The 24,894-nt window shown below is 35.9% G+C and overlaps 1 protein-coding gene across 1 annotated transcript in view; it reads right to left on the bottom strand.

The window, feature by feature from the left end:
• Window positions 1-24,894, bottom strand: part of LOC147017282 (uncharacterized) — a 350,244-nt gene that overhangs the window by 169,077 nt on the left and 156,273 nt on the right. The window lies entirely within an intron of this gene.

Genomic DNA, 24,894 nt, shown 5'->3' with positions numbered 1-24,894 from the left:
TCATTATTCGGCTGAGGCCAATCGAAGCGAGGTCGAGGCCATTCATTCCTGCTATGTGAAACAACCTATGCTTGCAGAAAATTGATTTTTTGGAATGCCAGCAGGAATTTTGTTTAAAAAAAAAATTCTCCATGGGAAGGCGCTCCTCTGTTGAAAGTTGTGTGTCAATCGCTCAAGCGGTTGCGGAGAAAACAAATTTAAAAGCGAATGAAGGAGAAAGAGGTGACGGCAGAGGGGGAAAGAAAGTGAGGGCCTCAGCCCTGTAGATGCCTCTCACAAGTATATGTAAAAATGTTTTTTTTTAAAAAGAAAAAGACACCCTCGCTGTTATCATACTAAAATAATGTATGCAATTTGGTGTCTGTCTGTATTTTGACAGCGATACATAGAGTCATTACTTTAACAATCTCAACCAAACTTGACAGGACTAAGGGTCACATGATGGAAGTTGTCTTGACTTCATTTGTCCCCTTCCCCAAAGGGGTTTTCTGCCTTAAGCAAAATCCATGTTAAGATGTATACGGTATCTCTGTTATGATAGCTAATCATTGCGTTTTTCCAAGGCAACAAAAGTAATAATAATGTAATAATAATTATGTAATAACATAAGTAATAACAATAATTATGACAATAGCATAATATTAATGTTATTACAAAACAATATTAATGCTAATAATATTTGCAGCCCCCACGGCTTTTTTTCCTCCTTTAACAAAGGTAAATAGCTTATCGTGGCATTTTTCCAAGGCTGCTATCTCATCACAAAAGTAACTAGAGAGTTCATAGAACACAATATCCCATGCAGCATTACTTCAATTTTACTGAAATTTGAATAAAATAATGATTTTAACAATTGTTAAAAAAAATCTAGTGTTATTGAAGTAGTCCAGAAGCAGTCCCAAACAGTACTCTTATACACCACCTCACTGAACCTTTATTTAAATTGAAGTGCTGCACTGAAAAACTTTACGTTCTTGGAAGTATTATGGCAGATGATTTGTGTACGACAGTCTTCATGTATATAATTAAATTTAAATAAAATAAAGATTGTAAAAGTCGTATAAATAAATTAATTCTGTCAAAGTACTGAGGTGTGTTCAGTTGCCAAGCAGCTAGCTAGACCTTGCCAAGCCAGCCATTCCTTTTTCATGGTTTTGAATGGAGTACTTGCTTGAGTGCTTAAGCCATTTGGTGAGGGCTTTACAAGAAACTTGGTCACTGAGCACTGCACCCCTGCAACACTGGAGGTTCTTGGGGGTATTATGTAGGCAATTTGTGCTCTACAGTGTTCAAGTATATCATTCAATTCAAATATAGGTTTAAAGAGGTTTAGAGGCTTATACAAATTTTTTTTTATGGGTTTTACCGCCATTTTACCCAGTGTCTGTTACACCACCTCTATCTCACGAGTTACATTAGTTATTCGTGCCTATTATTTATGACCTTTATAATGTCCTTAAAAACTAGGTTTTCTGTTTGGAATTATTTTTCATTTTGTTTGATTATCTCACTGTGATGTTATCTCAATGCACATGTGCAGTCAGGATGAATTCTAAGACAAGGTACAGTAAAACGACAAACTTGTCATGTTCCAATTCGTGCTCAAAATATAACATTCAATTTAAATACGTTGTTACTCGATCACAAACTGATGATTATAAACTGGTGAAACAGAAGGATGGACGGACATGAGCAGGGTGAATATACTGATTCTGACTCACTTTTCCCCATGTAAGTGAATGGGGGATTTTCAGCGATTCATTATTTTTTTTCCCTAAAAATAAACCCCCTTTTTATCCCAAGGTATATTTATTTGTCTCCCCTTTTAACCTCGGGACACTTTTTTTCAAAGAACCAATGCAATAAGATAAAGATTTGTTCAAGTAGTAAAGTAGTAATGTGATTTGTTCAAGGTGATTCTAAAGAAATATCTGAAACATGTAAGCCTAGGGGCACTCTTTTTCAAATAACCAATGCATATTGTTTGGCTCACTCATTGAACCTATAAAGATTTGTTCATTCTCAAATTCCTTCAATAGTTTAATTTTCTTTGCACAATAATCCCCATCTAAAATATTTAAAAACAAAACATTTGAATCTCGATTTTTTTAAAGATACCCCTTTTGTGCCATTACGAAATGATAAACTTCTCTTACTGCTCTTGTTTGACCACCTGAGCCTCATATTATTTTTTGCATAAGCCACGCCCACTTTCCATAAGCCCCGCCCACTTTTCACAAGGTATTTTCGTAAGCCACGCCCACCTTTCCTAAGCCCCGCCCACTTTTACTAAACCCCAGCCACTTTTCATAAGCCTCGCACACTTTTCCGAAGCCCCGCTCATTTTTACTAAGCCCCGCCTACTCTTACATAATTTGCAGTTCATCTCTGACTCACAAATAATTCACGAGAAAATTTGAGAATGTTATGTTTTTGAAAAATTTCTAAATGAAGGCTTGTCTGGGCTTGCCCAGGCAATTTTCAAACAATCCTCCATTTTGAAAAAGGAAACCATAGCAACCAGTCTTTCTCCATAAAAGCTTCAACCCAGACTCCATTTTAAACATTTTTTACTGACAATGGAGTGCTGTACTGAGCTTGGAGTTCCTTGGAGTTCTACTACTTGTATGGAACTAAACCTTCAAGTTGATGAACTGGATTCAAACCTTTTATCTATTGAGGTAAGATTTTATTTTCCTATTTTCAGAGTTTGATTTAAGCATACTCATTTAATAATTAAATCACTTAATTAATACATTATTATTTTCTCTCACAGGAAATTGTATCTGAAAATACTGCTTTTGATACAACTTGGGGTGAAATTGTTGGCTTGGTTGAAGACCTTGTGAGCAACCAAGACCCACAGAATGAGCTTGAGTGGGATGATTTTGGACTTCGTTGGAGTTCTACTGCTTGTATGGAACTAAACCTTCAAGTTGATGAACTGGATTCAAACCTCTTATCTGTTGAGGAAAGATTTTATTTTCCTATTTACAGTTTGATTTAAGCATAGACTCATTTAATAATTAAATCACTTAATTAATACATTATTATTTTCTCTCACAGGAAATTGTATTTGAAATACAAAATGAAAATACTGTTTTTGCCACAACTTGGGACGAAATTGTCGGTTCGGTTGAAGACCTTATGAGCGACCAAGACCCACAGAACGAGCTCGACCTTGATGGCCCAACCAAAGAGTTATACCTTGGAGACCAGCAAAATCCTGAAAAAGAGTTTTACAGCAATAGTACTTATTGCGAGTTATCAAGACAATACCCACTGAACAAGTTATACCTTGATGAGCCAGAATACAAGTTTTACCTTGAAGACTCACAAATTTTGAAAAAAATCAGTAAATGAGTTCTGCCTTGATGGTTTAAATAAATCCCTTGGAGACTTGGGAAAAGGGTTCTGCCAAGATGGTTCTGAATATGGAACCTACCTTGGAGACTCACAAATTTCAGACATTTTGAAAAATGGAGATTTCCTTGATGATCCACAGTTATACTATGTGAGATCAATCACTGAACAACATAAAAAAATTGGAAAAATGGAGTTTTCCTTGATGATCCACAGTTATATTATGTGAGATCTATCACTGAAACCCATAAAAATTGGAAAAATGGAGTTTTCCTTGATGATCCACAGTTATACTATGTGAGATAAGCCTGGTGTTGGCTTAGTGGTTAGGGTGGTGGCTTGGGATCCAAGGGTCCTGAGTTCAAGCCCCGTTGGCTGCTGAATTAACACCAGGGGGTTGACTCAGCCTGTCATCCTTCTGAGGTCGGCGAAATGAGTGCCAGTGTACTGGTCCCGGTGTATGCCCTGGTTAGAATAGGTGTACCATATCCCTGTGTGTCGTAAGAGGCGACCAGGGTTGGCGTCAGGAAGGACATCTGGCCATAAAACATTGCCTCAAGAAAAAGCCAAACCCCTGCACAGCAGGGAAAAATGGCTGTAAAAACGGTCATTATATATATATATATATATATATATATATATATATATATATATATATATATATATATATATATATATATATATATACTATGTGAGATCTATCACTGAAACCCATAAAAATAGGAAAAATGCAGTTTTCCTTGATGATCCACAGTTATACTATGTGAGATCTATCACCGAAACCCACAATATTAATGGAAATTGTGGTTCTACCTTGGAGTCTTGGATAGATGGTTATATTTTTGGAGACTTGAAATGTGGGTTCTGGCTTGATAACTCACAATGTGATACATATATTGGAAACTCAACAGGAATGTGGTTATACCTTGGAGACTTGGGTTTATTTTGGAGACTTGAAATGTGGTTTCTACCACTCTTGGGGATCTAAACCTATCGATGTGGTTCTCTGTTGGATGGTGCTTGATGAGAGCAATATCAAGAAAGTTCTGGGAAGAAAGTGCAGGAAAGTTCTTACTCCCCCTTTCTACTTTATAAAACCTGAAAGCTTTAAAAGACAGAATTGGAAGAAGAAGAAAAAAACATTAAAAAAAAAAAATATATATATATATATATATATATATATATATATATATATATATATATATATATATATATATATATATATATTGTTAGTTCTGGGAAGAAGATGCAGGAACATTCTTACTTCCCCTTTTTACTTCATCAAACCTGAAAGCCTTAAAAGACAGAATTGGAAGAAGAGAAAAAAAACATAAAAAATATATTTTGTTGAAATATGTATTGAAAAAAAAGACATTGTGTTGGGCGAGGGTTGGGGTTGAGAATTTGAATGTGAGGGTTGGGGTGGGGGTTGAGATTTTGAATGTGAGGGTTGTGTGGGGGGTTGAGATTTTGAATGTGAGGGGGGGGGAGGGACATACACACGCACACACACACCAACAAATAAAAGTTAAGCCTTGACTATTCAGTTGAGGATTTTGTGTTTTGGGTTCACAGATCTAAGAACGTCCTCCATTGCATACACACCAACAAACAAAAGTTAAGCTTTGACGATTCAGTTGAGGATTCTGTGTTTTGGGTTGACAGATCTAAGAACGTCCCCCCTTGACACACATTATATACGGCAGATGCCACCTGTAATACACCTCAAACTTGGCCCTCGATTGTCCACAACAGTGCATAGTGGGAGGGAGTGAAGCGTCAACCCATTGCTCCCATGGGTATTATCTGCTTAGTTTTGTCTTTTGTAATTACTGTGAATAAAATGAACCTAAAATCTCTTCCCCTTCTAAATCATACATCTTTCAAGTCCAAGGAACCGTATATATTACATTCACAATTTTAAAAAGTTCGTTCGTCCATCGTTTAGTATAACCCTTTTCAAAACAAGATTTCCATATATATATATATATATTCTTACGATATCACCAACTTTGAAGTTAGGTTTTCTGACATTAATCTCTTTTTCATATTTTAATTTTGTAAATGTTTCTGATGGTTTCATATCCGTTGACATGTGAATCGTGTCATTATACTTATCCACAATATCCTGAATAAAAGATGACCATTGTTGTGAACCGAGTTGTGTGAATTTTTTATATAGTCTCTCTTTTAAGGTACGATTAAAATGTTCAATAACAACGGCTTTTCCTTCATTAAAGGTACTGTATAAAGTAATGCTGTTATTTTTTAGAAAATTCAAAAATGTCTTGTTATGAAACTCTCCACCCTCATCAGTCCACAATTTTTTAGGTTTTCTCTTACTTCTATTAAATATCTGTTGAAAGGCTATCATAAGAGTATTACCTGTTTTGTTTTTTAAAGGGACAATCCATGCGTATCTACTCCTCAAATCAATAACGGTTAAAGCATACTTGTACCCCTTATCATTATTGAGTTCAATCAAATCAGTGGACCAGATATAATCAACTTCCTTGGAATAAACCTTCCTTCTCTGAAACTTTGTGAATTTTGGTTTATGTAATTCATCAGCTAATTGCTCTTCAATCTTAATGACATCATTAGAGCCTACAAGGTTTTTGAATTTCCAAGTCCAAGTTTCAATTTAGCACTTATCATCTTTTTCACGATGAACCTATCAACTTTTTCTCTTGGCGTTGGATTTTGTATCAGAGACAAATTATACAACATTTCTCTATCAGCTTCATGTTTTTCTTCCAAAGTTGTGGTATTCCCATAATCAATATCCTGCCTCATGCACACTTCATCTTGATGGGTTTGCTCCATGGTTTAGGATTGTCAGCCTCATCTAATCTTTTATCCAAGTTTGTGCCTGGACCACAGAAAGAATACCCTGGTAGATGTAATTCCCCTGGTATTCCAGTAGTTGTAAATTTACTTCCTGATAAAAACTTTTGTATATCTCCTATACAAAGGATAGGATGTTTTTTTGTATGATGATGTTATATCTTTTTGTATCTTGATGTTGTATCTTCCCATAGTTTGTGTTTGGAGATAAATTGATTTTTTTTTAACCACACACCGAACATATACCTTTTTGTATAACCCTGTTATTTTTACTTTTAAAATATTTTTAGTATTAGTTTTCTTTTTACATTTGAGACAATAACTCATTTATTTATGAGAAAAATTCCTACAGAGTGTAAAAACCTTTTTAGTTTGTAACACGCACATTTGAATCTTAATTTTTAAAACATAAAGAATCTTTAGAAATGCCTTCACTTCACCTTTATTTAAGAAAAAAATGAAAAAATGTAATCAAAGTTAATATCTTGTCCTTGAAAACGACGTCAATAGTCTTGTCGAAAATATTGCAAATAGACTTGTCAATTCTTTGTTTTCCTCCTCGGTACATTGAGATTCATTTATTTTCTGGAATACCCCCAATCTTTTTTTAATCTCCCTGGTTTCCATATTTTCATATATATTTATTCTCGCTCTTTCCTACCTCTTCTCCCTCTCCTCCTCTCTCTTCTCCCTCTCCTCCTTCTCTCTCTTCTCCCTCTCCTCCTTCTCTCTCTTCTCCCTCTCCTCCTTTTCTCTCTCTTCTTCTCTCTCTTCAACTCCTTCCTCGTCCCTTACTATCCTTGAATCACTTACACCCCATAGAATATCATACATATATTAATCGGGAATTCTTGTTATTCCTGTATCCAAAATAATTTTTTTACAACAGGAAACCAATAAAATTTCTTTTGAATTTCTAAAAGAGCCTTACGTTTTCTTAACTTTATAATTTTTTCATTATTTAACATTTTAATTAAATCCAAAGTTGTTGGTTTATCAACATCAGCATAATGCCAATCTTTTATTGAAAATACCTCATTCTTATGTTGTAGAACATATTTATTAAAATACCGAATACCCTTTTCTTGAAGGTATGCTTGGACACAGAAATGATAATTTTCTTGAAGCCTTCTTGCTGTCATTTATGAATTAGAAATATATGACAGAATAATTTTATGACACGAAACACCTCGCCATATTCCCATAGTTAAATCATTTTGTATTTACTTACTTATTATATATAATCCTGTTTTTTTCTGTTTTCATGATATAAACAAGGGCAAAACCATTATTATATTTACCCTTATTAAATTCTTTTATTTGTTGTTTACTAATCGAGGCTCCACAAAACTCATTCTCCATACCAAGTGGATAATATTCTTCCTTACGAGACTGATGTAATTGTTCCAGGTCTTCTAGATCAATTTTAAATGAACAATTATACCCTAAATCATTCATATCATACCCCCATTGTTCTATTCTGATACAAACGATACGTCCTTCTTTATAAAAATTTATTTTAATTCGAACTGTGAATTCTGTATGACCTGGAGATAATATCAACACTTCTGTATCTTTGGAATACACGGCCGTTTTATTTAAGGATATATATTGTGATAAATCGCTTAATCTCACCAAGTCATTCGCGTCAGTCGGGCTTGGATAATTTTTTAAATTTATAAGCATTTTTCATATTAATATTTTTTGTTATACTATATTTATGTCGTTGAGCCTGTGCCTTTGTGTAATAATTTGATAAATCAATATCCAGTTCTTGGGATACACCAAAGATAGAACCATCTTTACCAACATAAGTCATTTATATTAGATTAAAAATAATATCATAAATTTTTTTATTTTTGTTGAGTTGAAATAACACATATAGACATAATTGACCACAACACTTGGAATTTAATTCTTGGACATGAAATGTTTGATAAACACCATTCTGTAAGAATTTTATGACTTCAACAGGTGGTGGAAGACCAAAACTATCAAAATAATATTTGTCTTGACAATTAAAAATACAAACCCAATGAGAACCGTTCCCATTATTATCTTCTAAGTTCATAATAATATTATTTGTATGTTTACGCACGTTTGTTAATTCATCTCTCATACAAATAACCACATTATGCATTTTTAATTTCTTACAATATTTGACAAGTTGTAAATTTGATGTTGTATTCTTTCCAAATTCTTTAAACCACTCATCAATGCTCATTTATTTATGAGAAAGATATAATCCATTACCTCTTTTAGTTAATTTTACACCTGCTTGTGCGATAGAAGAAAGCATATCTCCAACTAACAATCTCGCTTTATCAGGCAGACCTTCAATTTTTTCAGCAAAATCTATAATTACACCACTTCCACTAATTTGTTTCTCCAACTCTTTGTTATGTCTTTCCAATTGTTTTTGAGCCCGGAGTTGAACAACAACAGTTTCACCGCTGTTGAAATACCACACGTCAATGCTCCAACCGCACTTAAACCAGCAAATAAAGGAATTAGAAATGGGAGAAATCCTCCACTCGTCTCTCTTATTGAATATTTTTTCAACATTGGTTTTGTCATTATAATTTTAAGTGAGCCAGTATCATTCAAGATTTTAACCTGTTCTCTTGTGAGCAAAACATCAATTCTTACTGCTCCTTTTCACTGAATTGTATTAACGTTAATCGTACAAGGCTTTTGATTTGGAACACAAGATGACAGTTTATGAAGATTGATTTGATTAACATGTACACCAGTTGGTACTTTGCCACTCATTTGTTTAAAAAAAAAATTATGTGAGACTAATCGTAACACCATTATCTGTATTAATCTGTAATTCTGTTTCTTCCAAAAGCAAACAATATGCATCAACTTCTTCACTCTCTCCTCTTTCAATGTATAGGGAAGTATCCACTCGATTAGACTTTATAGTTTCCTTTTGAGCACTCAGGTCAAACGCATAGATTGTATACAAACTTTTAAATGCTGTCATATCCAAAATAGGTTCGTTATTTCCATTACTTTCGCACACCTTTTGGTAAGACTTGTATGCTTCAGCAAAATCATTTTTTTCCCAATTAATTTCCAATCTATCTCTGGATAAAATGTTCCATCGAGAGAAACACGAAGTTGTTTCACCTTAGCATTATCACTCGATGCATTATTCTTATCAGTAGCAGTATGGCCATCTTGTTTTTAAAAAATGATCCACAGATATCGTGGCTTTCCTTCCAGAACACCCAAATTCCACGTGTAAGTGGTTTGGTTTAGTTTAACGTGTTGACATCTTCTTTTGAGGTATGATACACTGAGTGGTTTCTTTGAGTTAAGTCTTCTATTCAACATCTCTTCTGTTTTAAGATTAGGAGTATATTCACTAATATACCAACTCATTTGATCAATTACAAATTTATTCTGCTCACCAATTGCACCACCAACACCAAAAAGTAATGTATTTTCATTATCATTCCTTTGTAGTTGAAATCTAATTTTAAGACCATACAGAACTTTATCATGATCACAAAATCCAAACATACCTTTAAGAGGAACTGCCACAGTAAAACTATTAACTGCTTTTGTATCATCAGTATACGTTCCTTTCCTTTGAGTATATCCAGGGTCTGTCGTTGTTGCCGTTGACATATCAGGAATAAAACCATCGACAGCCCGCTTTCCCATTCTATCGCTGAATGTATATAGTGTAAATTTCATCATTTCAGATACAGCAGAGACATAATAAACTGCTTCAACTGCTTGCGTTCCAATGTACAAACGAACACTATCAAACATTTTCCAGAAGAAATCATTTACGAGTGTCGCGTTTGTGTTATTCCCAGCCTTAGTGAAATTAAATTTACACAAGAAACTTTCGGATAGATTCAAATAGGTTTGTTGATTATTTATTTCAAAACATTTTGTACCATTTGCATTCCAGTCTGTTCCAGTTATTGCATTTACCCTGAAGTAATATTTTTTTAGTGGAGTTTGAGATGAAAATAGTATCATCCAAATCATAGATACTATCAATTGCTTCCATACTTGTATTTATTTAGGAAAAAAGATGTTAAAACTTTTGAAACCCTGACCAAAGTATTTGAATTATTTTCTGTCGTTCTTGCCTTTCTATTTATTTTGCCTTTCTTAATTTCTTTTATTGCTTGTAATTTATGAGATTCCTTTTGGGCATCTTTTATGCTCTTTACAGCACCTGCTACATTTCCCACAGCAGAAGCAGTTGAACCAATTGGGTCTTTATGTTTAAGAATAGTTGAACCAATACCCATTAGAGTATCAATTATCCCATCTGCTCTAAATTGATGTCCAACACCCCTTTGTCTCTTGGGTTTATAGTATCCTCTACCAAGATACATACCTTCACCCTTGTAGTATGGGGAAAGGAACATTCCATCCCCTGTAATTATTTTATATTTTCCCAACTGGTGTTTCCTCACAATAACCATCGTATTTATTTATTGGTAAACTTCACGTAGGTGAATTCTGATGGACGTAACTTCTCCATTAAAATAAATCATACGATTATCTCGGTTGGTTCTCCTAAAATTTACTCTGTGTATGGCTTTTCCTGACACAGGGAGATAAACCAAATTTTTTGGTTCCATATTGAATTTATAACCAATTGGGGTTGAGTATGCGTTGAATGAAAATATTGTATTTGTTTTTATTCCATCATTATAAGCACCATCAATCAAATCACAGTGAATTAATACCGAATTTATTCCTGAGGATATTTGAATGACATTATCACTGTAAAACGTCCCATTAGTTTCAATCTTTTTTGAGGAGAAACCCAATAACTCTCTAAATGAATTATCAATTGTGAAATCAACCTTGTAGTTATTTTTAAGTTTAATCGTTGATTTTGAAGTTTGTTTTTGAATGTCTATAACAATTTTTTGGGGTTCATCACCCTGTTCTTTCATAAGACGAACAATTTCGGAAGATATTTGAGAAATCTCATATGCTCCGGGTGAGACTGTTATTGTTTTGTATCCACTTCCCGGATTATAACTAAACTTGTCATTTTTCTCAGTTATATGAAATAAGGTATTATAAGTTTCCATGGACAATAAAGATGCCTCATATTCTTTTGTTGGGTCAAGTTGTAGTGGGTATGGGAATGAAGATGTGCGGTCGCTTGTTGTGAAATTAAAACTAAGGATTGTGCTTCTAATCTTATTTAATGAGATAAAATGTCTTTATATTGATATTTATTAATTATTTTCATGTTCACCAACTGATCTAAAATGGCTGATGCTTCATTAAAACAATTGTTATTTCCAGCCTTCTTACTGTATAACAACAATAACAGTCTATTAACTAATTGTGATGGGTCATTAGGAAGAAAACTAACACCTGAACCAAGGATACTTAAAGCCTGAATAATGTGTTTTTCCTTCTCATTCTTGCCACGCTTACCAGAAAGACTAACCCTATAATTAACGGAGTTCAGCAGATCAATATATACTCTATCATCATTATTTTTCATATCCAATGGTTCATCAAAATACTTTGATTCACCGCTCACAGTTGAACCTTGTCTTCCATCTTTTGTGAGAAGAAACATTAATCTCGGAGTTAGTTTTACAGGGGGTTGAGCAGAACCCAAGAACTTTAATTCATCATTAAATATCAATACCTGTTCTTGAACAAGATTAAATATTGCTGGTTGTTCTGTTGGAATGAGTCCTGCTTTGGTTTTTGAATCCGCTGAATATTCATTGTTTTGAAGAGCATTCACAATATAATCAGGGGGGTGATGAATCTCTTCCAGTTGTTGAAATAATCCTTCATCATCATATTCTAATTCTCCTATATGCTCTTATTCTTCCTCCATAATTTGACTGAAATCTTTTATCATTTGAAGTTTTTTAGGAGTATATTCTATTGTGGGAACTGTGGAAACATCTATAATTTTTTCTTTGGAAGTTTTTAAAAGTGGTTTTAAAAATTCCTCTTGTTTTCGTTCAAATGCTTCTTTACCCGTTAGTTTCTGTCTGCGTTTATTCTTTATGTCTTCCTGTTGTTTTACAACTTTTGAAACCAACTCTTGATGTTCCTTAAATCTTCTTGCTCTTTCTTTCACATCCATTTATTTATTGGAAAATATCATTTAATATCTCATCTTATTTCACAACAATATATTTATATTTTTCAGTCATGTGCTTCATGTAATCCCCAAATTCCTTTTTACTACATAATGTAGAACAATTATCTCTCCAAAAATTGTTTATATCTATTGAATTTAACTTGAATAAAATAAAAGTATTAGCATTGTTTCTGATGGAACGACGATGAAGTTGAAAGTACGATTGACTAAGATAAATACAATTACAAGAAGAATGTCTCCCTCTTGTGTAGTCGCTGTCCATTACCGTTTAGTTTCTCTCATAAACACAATCATCAAAGATAACAAGGTTCTTTTTTGATTTATCCAAATCTTGGGGAGACGGTATATCATCCGTATTATCACTAAGAATACAAGTTATCGGTTTTGATTTCTTTTTACATCTCTGTGTATCACAAAATAGTTGTATTATATCTTCAATGTTATAATCATTTCAGTTTTTTTGAAGTTTAAATAAACCGATTATATCTTCTTTTTGAAGACCAGCATTAAAACCTTGTGAGAGTAGTTGATACTCTGGTTGAAAACTCGACTTTGTGAAAATTATGAAATTATCTTAATCTAAAAAGTTGGGAGTCAGGAGCATCTTCAAAAGTAAGCAGGTTTTTCTGCATCCGCTTGACCCAACTATGAGACATCTTAATGAATTTGGGAGATTTTTATGGTTGTTAAATTTTATCTTATTTTCCCAAATGGGTAAAAAATCATTTATTTATATATTTGGAAAACAGGTAATTTAATTTATTATTGGCATTTTTAGAAACTCTATATTTTATCCTAAGTTCGGGTTTAATTTCAAGATAATCCATTATTTTATTTATACAATATCTTGTGTTAATATTTCCCTGAAAATGACAATCGTGAATCAGATATAACAACAATCCTTTGAACATTTCTCTAATACATTCAGTTTCTTGCCTTGTCAGGAAAGGTGTGTTATCACCCTCATACTTTACATTCATTTCTCGAATCAATCTTGTGAAGTAATTCATTTTTGGTGTAAATCTAAAAGAATTATTTTCCTTTTTATATTTTTTATTATCATTAATTAGATGATAATTACAGAATATACATTGTTTATAGGCTTTTGACTGTGTTTAATCCTGCTCCATCACACGCAGGACAATTCTCAAATTTTTCATATGGAGAATCAGGGAAGTCTCGCATATTTATAAAGTAAAACTTTACTTAAACTAAAGTTCATCTTCAGAATCATCTATAAAACTATCATAATCACTTTCATAATCTTCAAACTCTTCAGTTGAATATTGACTCATTTAATTATTCGAAACAACATCACCATTGATATCTATATACTTTTTTCATTACCAGATTCAACTACAACATTTTTTATATTAAAGAAATATTTAAATGATCCTGAACGACAATTGAACGAAATGTCATTTCACCTGATATATTAACATCCTTTATTTCATCAGGATTTACATCTTTCGGGTTGTTGAAAAAAATACAAATTTCTCATTGCATATTACAGATAGTCTTATCTTTTCTTTCTAAAGCTTCATCCATAAGGTTTTTATTTTTTGATACTTTTTCTTGTTTCATTGCTTTTTCTAGTTTTGAATATATTACCAGAAGGAGAGGCGAAACTTTTGTTAGAGATACTTTCATTGATGTTCTTCCAGGTATACTAAAAGCCCTTCCACTGAAGGAAATTGAAGAACTCATCTTATCCACCATAATTGTTTTTATCCAATAGTTGTTATATTTATCTTTGTTCAATTTTACATCCTTGACATATTTCTCAGTATCTTTAACAAATGAAGAGATTGCTTGAAACTTGTCTTTTGTGTCTTGAAACATTGTATTTATTAAGTGAAAAAGTTGGAGGGTAAAACGGTTTTAAGCATAGATTCACCTATATATTAAACGAAATTTTCATCAAGAAAATTTTAGTTTAAGCAAAGGTTTATTATATAAATATGGTGAATACAATGTACTGCGATGTTTGTAATCACGAATATAAATATTATAAAAAACACCTTCGAACCAACAAACACATTTAATCTATTTCATCAAATATCTCCTCTTGAGTTTGAAAGAAAACATTGTGATATCTGCTCAAAGGATGTTTTGAAGAGTAGTTATAAGAATCACCTTCAATCACAAAAACACAAGAAAAATAAGTTTAAAGTAAAGGGAGACTATTATATTGAAAACACTGATGGGGCATTTAAAGGGCATATAAAAACAAGGATTTTTCAATTTGGAGAATCCTGTCCATCATCAATAGCTGAATCTTTTGAAATAGTGAAACCTGATGTTGAAAAAGTGATTAAAAAGACATTAAAAGAAATGAAAACTTTAAAGTTTTATATGGGAGTGAAATGAATATGAAAAGACAAGATGAAGAACAAACTCCTCATATGAGAACAGATCTTCATTTTAGAACATCATTTCAAGATTTTTTGAATAGTGGGGTTTATGAAGAACTATCAAGACAAGAGGAGGATGTTGATAATACAGTGGTAGGAAGTGGATTTAATATTTTAAAAAATCATCTTTTTAGATATACACATTCTAATATCAAACCCTCTTAAAGCTTCTTCTTATATTGAATTACCAAAAGAAATAAAACTAAAGAAGGCAGTTGTTAATATTAAGAACAATGATAATAAATGTTTTCTCTGGTCTGTTCTTACTCACTTACATCCACCAAAATGTAATTCAGAAAGAGTAAAACAATATATGAAATATGAGAATACCTTGGACATTAAAGATTTTAAATTCCCCATGCCACTAACAGATATTCCTAAATTTCAGAAAAAGAATAATCTTTGTATTAATGTATATGGATTAACGGATACAAACAAAGTTCAAATATTAAAAATTTCAAACAACTATAAAAATGAAGAAACACACATTGATCTTTTATATTTTAGTGTTTGAAAGAATTCACATTATACATACATCAATAATTTATCAAGATTAATCTCTTCTCAGGTATTCAGAACAGCAAACAAAATATATCCTTGTAAGTGATGTCTTAATTCATTTCATATAAAAGAACGATGAGAACAACATTCAAAATATTGTAGTAATCATAAATCAGCTGGTGAAAAAAAAACCTGGTGAAAAGATTTCTTTTGAAGATTATAATAAATCTATCATGCACCCATTTGTGATATACGCTGAATTTGAATGTATCCTAAAATAGATAAATACTGCTTCTCCTGATCCAAAAGAATCATATACAAATCAATATCAAAAACATATTCCTTGTGGTTTCTGTTATTATATCAAATCATCTGTTGGAGAAAAGTATCATAAACTTGAACATTATAGTGGAAAAACTTCACAAGAGTTTGTAAAACGATTAGAAAAGGATTGTATAAAACTAACTAAATTAATGAAAGAAACAAATTAACCGATGAAATTAACCGAAGAAGAAAAATTAGAATCTAGAAAGAACAATATCTGTCATATTTGTGAGGAGGAAATTGAGGAGCCTAAAATTAGGGATCATTGTCATCTTACTGGTAAATATAGAGGTCCCGCTCATTCCTGTTGTAATCTTAATTATAAATTTCCTTCTTTTATTCCAGTCTTTCTTCACAACAGCGCCAACTATGATACACATCTATTTATAAATGAACGTTCAAAAACACCAGGGAATATTTCTGCTATAACAAACACAAGCCAAAAGTATTGTTACGGCTGTGGAAATTCGCAAACCACCATTCAGGGCCCGGAGATGAGATATCTCCAAGTACATGTGTAGTTAGCCCCAAACCCGTTGTATAGAGGGAATTTATGTGATTCATCCGGGCTGCGACGCTTTGAGATAGCCGTTTTTCTGTTCTATCTTTATTTTAAACCAACCACGTCTCAACCGCCATCACACAACAACCACCTTAACCACCACGCCAGCCATCGTCACCAACTACAACTACGCTCCAACCCTCAGACAACAACAATGCCAACAGCTACGACCTTTACCTTCACAACTCAATCCCGCAAACATCGCATCACCGCCATTCCCAATGGCACCATAACCATCAACCATCACCGAAAACCCCCCACCACCTTCGCCTCTCTCCTTCTACAGCCATTCCCGCACCACCTGTGAAGACTGAGCGTCGGGCTGTCTCGGGCCCGTTCGGCGATTGGTGCCGAACGCACCGAGCCGCGAGCGCAAATAGCGGCCTTTCCGAGGGAGAATTTGGATCAAGAACGCTACACGCCCACTTCCCCTCCCTCCAATTAGCAAGCGCGGGGCGGCTTGGCCCTGCCTCCAGGCGCGTCTGTGTGAAATCGATATATGCAAATTCTAGGATCAGGGGAGATTCACACCCCCTTTCCTCTGACCAATGGGCGAGCGTGGCTACGCCCCCGAGGTCATCCTGATCCGGATATTTGCATATTAGCTGCTCCTGCCAGCCTATAAGAAGGCGAGCGCAAGGTGAATGAAGTCAGTCGAGTCGGGTGGTGAAGTCATCACAGTGTCATCGAGTTGGGTTCTGGAATCGGCTGAGAAGAGTTGTGGGAAGAGGCAAAGGAGCTCGGGTCCGAGGCGAGAAGGACGGCGGTCGGCGACGAGGTCGCGGTGTGGGATCGCTCGTCACGGGACCCAAGCCAGCCAGCCATCTCCCTCCCCCAGGGCATCAGCAATTCCCCTTTCCCCCGCGCTGAGATAGTGCAAAAAGGGGGCCCCATTCCCACCCCACTCCAAACGTCGTGCCAATGAAACCCGCCAAGGAGCATGGAGTCGGGGCACAGCCACACGGCCACATCTGCGGCTCGCCCGCCAACGCGGCACGAGGAGGCGGGTAGGACCCCTCCCCCCGGTCTCCCGGACCTGGCCGCTCCTCCAGGTCACGCGCACAATTGGCCTACAGGCCTATCTGCCCCCTTGTCTATGAGGGTGGGGCTTCTTTCCTTTGCTTTTGAGTAAATGTGTGTTGGCGCCGTCTGTAAAGTAGAACTGTATAAGTGTTGTCGTGTGTGCGCGTAGTCGGTAGTAACTCTGCGTCGTTGTTGCTTTTGTTTTGGTTGCTATATGTGCATTTTGACTGTTTGGCTGTATATGTGTGCTTTCCGTGTACCGGGAAATAAATGTGCTTTGTGTGAATTGTTTTCCCGTTTCCCTTCGTCTTTTCTTTATTGACCCTCCATCCTGCTTCACGTAAATGGTTCGTAGTGGGCTTAATATGCCCGGTAATTATTCGGAACCGTCGAGGCCGATGATAACACGGCTCGATTATAACTGTAGCACGGAACGGACCACTTAAGCGGTTCATGTCCGGAGTCGACCTGCGGAGACGTACGAGCGCCCGGTTTACCATCTGCATGGGGACTTAGGTAGGTCGAGTTTGGCGAACAACCCTATCCTACGCGAGTGGCCGATTGGCACAGTCGTGGTGGGGTTAACCCCCCACCCGTCACTAGCTCCTGGCGTTGTTGCGAGAGGGTCACGACAGAATTATCCGTCCGGTGGGCGACGCGGTCGTGATTCGAGTGACGTGGCCGTCCGCACGCCGGCGGGCGCGAATTCGCAACAGTATATTTCATTTACAAAAACGATATTCACAAAACCTTTAACTCGTATTAGGTTTCTAGATTCTTACAAGTTTATGGGAACACCACTAGCCTACCTAGCATCAAATCTAAGCTCCACGGGGTCTTTTCCAAATCTTAATTCATTCTTTCCAAAAGAGGAAATTCTAACTCAAGAGGAAATTCAGATTAAAGAGAGAATTCAAAGTAAAGAGGAAATTCCAATTAATGAGGAAATTAATGAAGAAATTCTAACTGAAGATGAAATTCTAATTATAAAGAAAATTCAAACAATGAATGAAATTCTAACTAAAGAGGAAATTCTGATTAAATGATGAAATTCTGATTAAAGAGGGAATTCTAACTCGAGAGGAAATTCAAACAACAAATGAAATTCAAAGTAAAGAGAAAATTCTTACAAGCAAGGGAATTTATCCTTATGATTATTTGGATTCATTTATGAGATTTAAAGAAACACAACTTCCTTCAAAAGAAAGTTTCTATAATAACCTTTATGAAGAAGAGATAAGTGATAAGGAATATAAACATGCACAAGAAATTTGGAAAATATTTAAGAAAAAGAACCTTGGAGAATATCATGATTTGAATCTAAAAACAGATGTTTTATTGTTAGCTGATGTGTTTGAAGCTTTTAGATCACTCTGTCATAATAAAAAATTATGGATTAGATCCTGCCCACTATTTCACAGTTTCTGGTTTAGCTTGGAGTGCAATGTTGAAAATGACAAAACAAGATATAGATTTAATCAGTGATGTTGATATGCTTTTGATGATTGAGAAGTCCAAGAGAGGTGGAATATCACAAGTATGTTCAAAAAGATATGCGAAAGCAAATAATAAATATCTTCCAAATTATGATAGTGAAAAAGATAGTAATTATTTGATGTATTTTGATGCTAATAATTTGTATGGATGGGCAATGTCTCAATATCTGCCTTATGGTAAATTAGAGTGGGTGGAAGAAAAGGATTATGAAAAGGCTTTAATGAATATTGTTATTTCTTCTCAAGAGGAATTGAATGAGGAAGAAGAAGGTTATTATTTTGAAGTTGATTTGAGGTACTTGAGTGATCTTCATAATAAGCATAAATACCTTCCTTTTGCATGTGAGAAAGAAACTCCAAAGAAAGAATGGTTAAGTGATTATCATAAAAGTTTTAATATTAAAGGCAAATCAACAGAAAAGTTATTAACAACATTCTCTGATAAAGAGGGATATGTTTTGCATCAGAGAAGCTTGAAACAGTTTTTGAGAGAAGGATTGAGAGAAGCTAAAATTCATAGAGTTTTAAAATTTAAACAAAGTCCTTAGATGAAAAAGGAAATTAAATTCAATACAGATATGAGAACAAATACAAAAGTAAAATTTGAAGGGGAATTCTATAAATTAATGAATAATGCTGTCTTTGGAAAGACAATGGAGAATGTTAGAAACAGGCAAAACATTATATTTGCAACATCTTGGAAAGAAGCTTCTATATTGATAAATAAACCAAGTTTTAAGAGAGAAGAGGTTTTTTCAGAGAACTTTTCTGCTATTCATATGGAAAAGGAAAGTATTGTAATGGATAAACCAATTTATATTGGAACAGCAGTTCTTGATTTATCAAAGATATTGATGTATGATTATTTGTATAATGGCTTAAAGAAAGAGTATGGTGAAAATGTTTCATTGTTGTATATGGACACTGATAGTTTTATTCTAGATATAAAAACTGATGATGTTTATAAAGATATGAAGAAAAATATTGGAGTATATGATAAAAGTAATTTTAGTAAGAAGAGCGAGTTATTTTCAAAAAAGAATGAAAAGGTTATTGGTAAGTTTAAGGATGAGTTGGGTGGAAAAGTAATGAGTGAGTTTATTGGATTGAGAGCAAAGGCATATGCTTATAAGTATGGTGATCAGATTAATAAGAGGTTAAAAGGAATAAAGAAATATGTAATAAAGAAATCAATAACTTTTAGAAATTATTATAATTGTTTGATGAATAAGAAAGAAGAATATAGGAAAATGAATACAATTAAGAAGTTATGAACATTCGATATATAGTGAAGAAGTAAATAAAAAGGCATTAGGAGCCTTTGATGAAGAGATTTATTTTAGCTAATGGAATAGATTGTGTTCCATATGGATATTGTATGATAGAGTGTATAGAATAGATTGTGTTTTAACGATGGGAAGATGGGTTAGGGTTTTGAGGGCTACCGCCGCATTTTTTCACAATATATAAATGGTCAAACCAAGTATTAATCAAACTAAAGAGTGGAGAAAATCTCAGTCTTCGTATATAAATGGAAAACATAATGAATGTGAAAATGATCAAATAAGTCTTATTGAAAAAATAACTAAAACGAAGGTAAATAAAACAAACAAGCGAATCAATTTAAACACTAGTAAGTTGGAGGATGTAAAGAAAAAAAATTAATATCCTTGAATGGACTGAAAACTTTGATGGTTATCAATTGAACAATGGAAAAACAATTTACTATAATCTCAAAATGATATGTGGCTCAGGAGGTGGTCAAACAAGAGAATTAAGAGAAGTTTATCATTTCGTAATGGCACAAAAGGGGTATCTTAAAAATATAAAGATTCAAATGTTTTATTTTTAAATATTTTAGATGAGGATTATTGTGGAAAGACAAATTAAACTATTGAAGGAATTTGAGAATGAACAAATAATTATAGGTTCAATGAGTGAGCTAAACAATATGCATTGGTTATTTGAAAAAGAGTGCCCCTCGGCTTACATGTTTCAGATATTTCTTTGGAATCACCTTGAACAAATCACATTACTACTTTACTACTTGAACAAATCTTTATCTATTGCATTGGTTATTTGAAAAGAGTGCCCCTAGGTTAAAAGGGGAGACAAATAAATATACCTTGGGATAAAAAGGGGGTTTCTTTTTCGGGGAAAAAAATATGAATCGCTGAAAATCCCCCATTCAATTACATGGGGAAAAGTGAGCCAGAACCAGTATATTCACCCTACTGACATGAACTAATTGCTTAACCCCACTTTTCGCTTTGCGTGTGCAGGGTAATAACGCCATCTTCAGCGTCGTTTTACGTTATTGTGGCGTTTTTCCAAGGTTGCTTCCAATAACAAAATTAACAACAATAACAATAATGGTAATGGCATGACAATATTACTAACAAGCCACCGTCCTTATATCACATGAAGAAGCAGTCATCAAGCATTTCATCTTCGGAGGACATTTTTTGTCTGTGATAAATGGTACATCGGCAATGACGATAAGAGCATAATAATAATAATATCGTTAGTACAAAATAAAAGTAATGTTAATAATATCAACAATAATAATAGTCAGGATAATAACACCCCTCTCTCCCCCTCATCCTCTCAGCCGAGTCTAAAGCATCATTTTCACACTTCATAGTGTGAGAAAATGTATAATTAAGGTAAAAGAGGTTCCATGAGATCCCGTGTTACAATCTGGGGCGAAGAAGCATTCGGTCTGAAGTGATCCTTTTCATTAGTGGGAATTAAAACATTTTTTCCACTTCAAAACTTTTCAGAGCAATTGTAGCAGCATCATTTTGCCTTTGATTTTTTAATATGTAAACATGCTTGAGCTCTGGTTGATCAAGGATTTCTGGTACAGGGTTTTCCCAGATGAAGGTCGAGTAGGTTCGACAGGTGCGGTTGAAAAAAGAGAATCGATTCGTATTCTGAATGTCTTGGACGCCTTTTCTTCCATGCTAAGTTGGTGACCCAGACATGATCCAAATGGATGGACAAGAGGGTACAAGCATGCATCGTCACCAGGAACAAACCAATTAGTCATGCTCTTCCCAGATGCTCAACCAGCCTCATCTGTGGCAGCGGTTTCGATAAAGCTGTTGCCATTTTGGCCTAATGACCCGCAGCTGTGGTTTACAAGTCAAAACCCAATTTGACAGCTGGAACATTACCACTGAGTTGATGCGATTCAAATACATCATTGGTTCTTTGTCACCAGAGTATGCGACGGAGGTGAGATGTATTTTAATAAACCTCCAACAAACACCCCGTATACAATTTTGAGCACTGTACTCATAAAGCGCACGACCCCTTTTGAGCACTGCCACCTTAAACAACTTCTTACAGCTGAGGAATCATCTACAGCAGCTTCTCGGTGACTGCCATACCACTTTTGACCAGTCGTTCTTTCATGAGTTGTTCTTGCAATGTTTAGCAGCACACATCCACATGATACTTGCAGTTAATGCAGAGCTGACACCAACTGCCGCTGCTGATCTAGCTGATCATGTCATTGACACTGTTACACCCACCATGGCTAATGTGACACTTCAACCACAGCACATCACACAGCTACAATCTGAAATGGTGGACCTTACGAAGCTTGTCCTGGAGATAAATGCTGTGCAACACCAGTTGTGCACATTTGAGAAAGTACTTTATGATTTCCTGTCCATAATGCACCCATAAGCAACAGTCCAGTCCTTCAAACATCAGATCACGCATCACATTGAGACTACGGGATCCCCTGTTTTCACGTGTGCTCGCCAACTAGCACCCAATAAATTATGTATCACCCACCAGGAGTTTGACTGTATGTTACAATGTGCAATCATCAGAATATCGTTGAGCAGTTGGGCTTCACTGCTACACATGGTACCCAAAAAGACAATTGGGGATTGGCATCCTTGTGGGGATTACCGATCCTTAAACAACACCACTGCTCCAGACCATTTCACCATTCCACACATTCACGATTTTACCGCTACACTCCATGGCACCACAATCTTCTCCAAGGTTGACCTCAATCATGCATACAAACAGATTTCTGTGGATCCAGATGACTTCCCGAAAACAGCAGTCACCACGCCTTCGGTCCGTTTTAAATCCTCCGGATGCCGTTCGGCCAACGCAATGCCGCACGAACCTTTCAACGTTTTATCGATCAATTGCTCCAGGGATTACACTTCTGCTACATGTGTACAGATTATATTCTAATTGCCAGCACAACCGCAGAAGAATATCAGGAACACCGACGTCTCCTCTTCACCTGTTTGCAGGACGTCGGCATTGTCATCAATCCCACAAAGTGCATATTTGGCATTCCAGAGTTGAATTTCCTTGGCCACTGTGTTAACCACTCAGGCATCCATCCGCTCGAGGAGAAGATGCAAATTATTTGGGATTTCCTGTTACGTTCATCTCAATGCAAACTGCGAGAGTTTTTGGGCCTCATCAACTTTTACCATCAATATATTCCAAACACAGCCACAATACTGCAGCCACTGAACAAACCACTTGCAACTGGTAAGCACCCTGAAGTGTTTCAATGGGTGGAGCCAAGCTTGTCAGCCTTCCAAACCATCAAATCCTTGTCAGACCAAGGCCTCACTCTCAATTCATCCAAAGCTAGAGGTGCCAACTTGTCTGATGGTAGACGTGTCTGAAGTCATGGTGGGTGCGGCCCTTCACCAGTTCGTCGATGGTGACTGGGGTCCACTGGCCTACTTCGCTAAAACGCTGAAACCAACAGAGCGTGAGTACAGCACCTTCGATCGGGAATTACTCATTGTATATCTGACCACCAATCACTTCCACCACTTTTTAGAGGCCAGACAATTCTCTGTCCTGACCGGCGACAAACTTTTAATTTTCGTTCTCTGCACCCATTTGGACTCTCACTCCTCGCACACTTCACCAACTCACTTATATCTCAATTCACCACCGACATCCGGCACATCAAAGGAATCATGAATTCAGCAACCGACGCTCTGACATGCATTGAACTATTGGCGGTGACTTCTACCAGCACACTGGAAGTCAATTTTAATGCACTTGCAACAGCACAACGGGAGGACATGAAGCTCAACCGTGTACAGTCTGTAGCCGGTTCACTCACATTTTGCGAGGTACCACTCCCAGTGATAAACACTATCCTCATATGTGATACATCAACGGGACAGTCATGCCCTTTTCGGCCCTGCAGCATCCATCGTGCAATCTTCAAAACTTTTCACTCACTCGTGCACCCAGGTATTCGAGCAACCCAGTGACTCATCACCACATGCTACGTCTGACCAGACATTAATGCCGATGTGCACCATTGGGCCAAGCAAAGTCTTCAATGTCAATGCTACAACATCCAACGTCATACTGTTGCACCACTTGGTGGCTTTTCAACACCAGATAGGCGTTTCACCATGGTCCATGTGGATCTTGTCGGTCCACTACCACCTTAAAACATGCACTGCTATTTACTGACTTATGTTGACCACTTCACCCCTTGGCCGGAGGCTACACCGATAGATGACATCACCGCACCTACCATCGCCAGGCCAGGGCCTTCGTCCACAACTGGATCGCACGTTTTGTTTTTCCATCAACCATCCCTATGGATCATGGTAGCCAGTTTGAATTGGCTCTATTTCACAGGCTGACAACCCTGGGTACTGACCTTGTGTGAACCGCCACTTACCATCCAGAAGCAAATGGTATGGTGAGTGTTTCAACTGCCAACTTATGTCTTCCCTCAAAGCGCATGACAACTCCACACACTGGATGGACATCATACCTACGGTCATGCGTGGTACGTGAGCTGCTCTAAAAGATGACTTTGGATGCTCCATTGCAGAGCTAGTGTATGGTGCACCACTTCATCTCCCAAAATAATTATTCTCAGTGTCCGCCGACACCTTGCCCGACGCCACAAACTTTGGCAACTAACTTTGTGTGGCCACGTAGGGCCTTCAGGCGACACCGACATGTACGCTTTTGTCATGCCCGGTTTTTATTCTCCAGTAATTTTCTACGTGCACCCACGTATTTGCACAGCGTAACACTGCCGGGAACCCTTGCAGCAAGAATATTACCGACCTTACAAAGTTCTACAATGCTCCGAGAAGACCTTCATACTCAATATTAATTGTGGTCGTGATAAAGTCTCCATAGATAGTTCTAAACCAGCTTTTCTTGACGCAGCACCAGAGCTGACCCTCCCACTGACCAATGGTTCAC

Source organism: Eptatretus burgeri, chromosome 11 (assembly GCF_056783735.1).
Source record: "Eptatretus burgeri isolate ZD-2024b chromosome 11, Ebu_testis_v1, whole genome shotgun sequence".
Lineage (NCBI taxonomy): Eukaryota > Metazoa > Chordata > Myxini > Myxiniformes > Myxinidae > Eptatretus > Eptatretus burgeri.
This window is presented reverse-complemented; position numbering and strand designations above follow the sequence as displayed.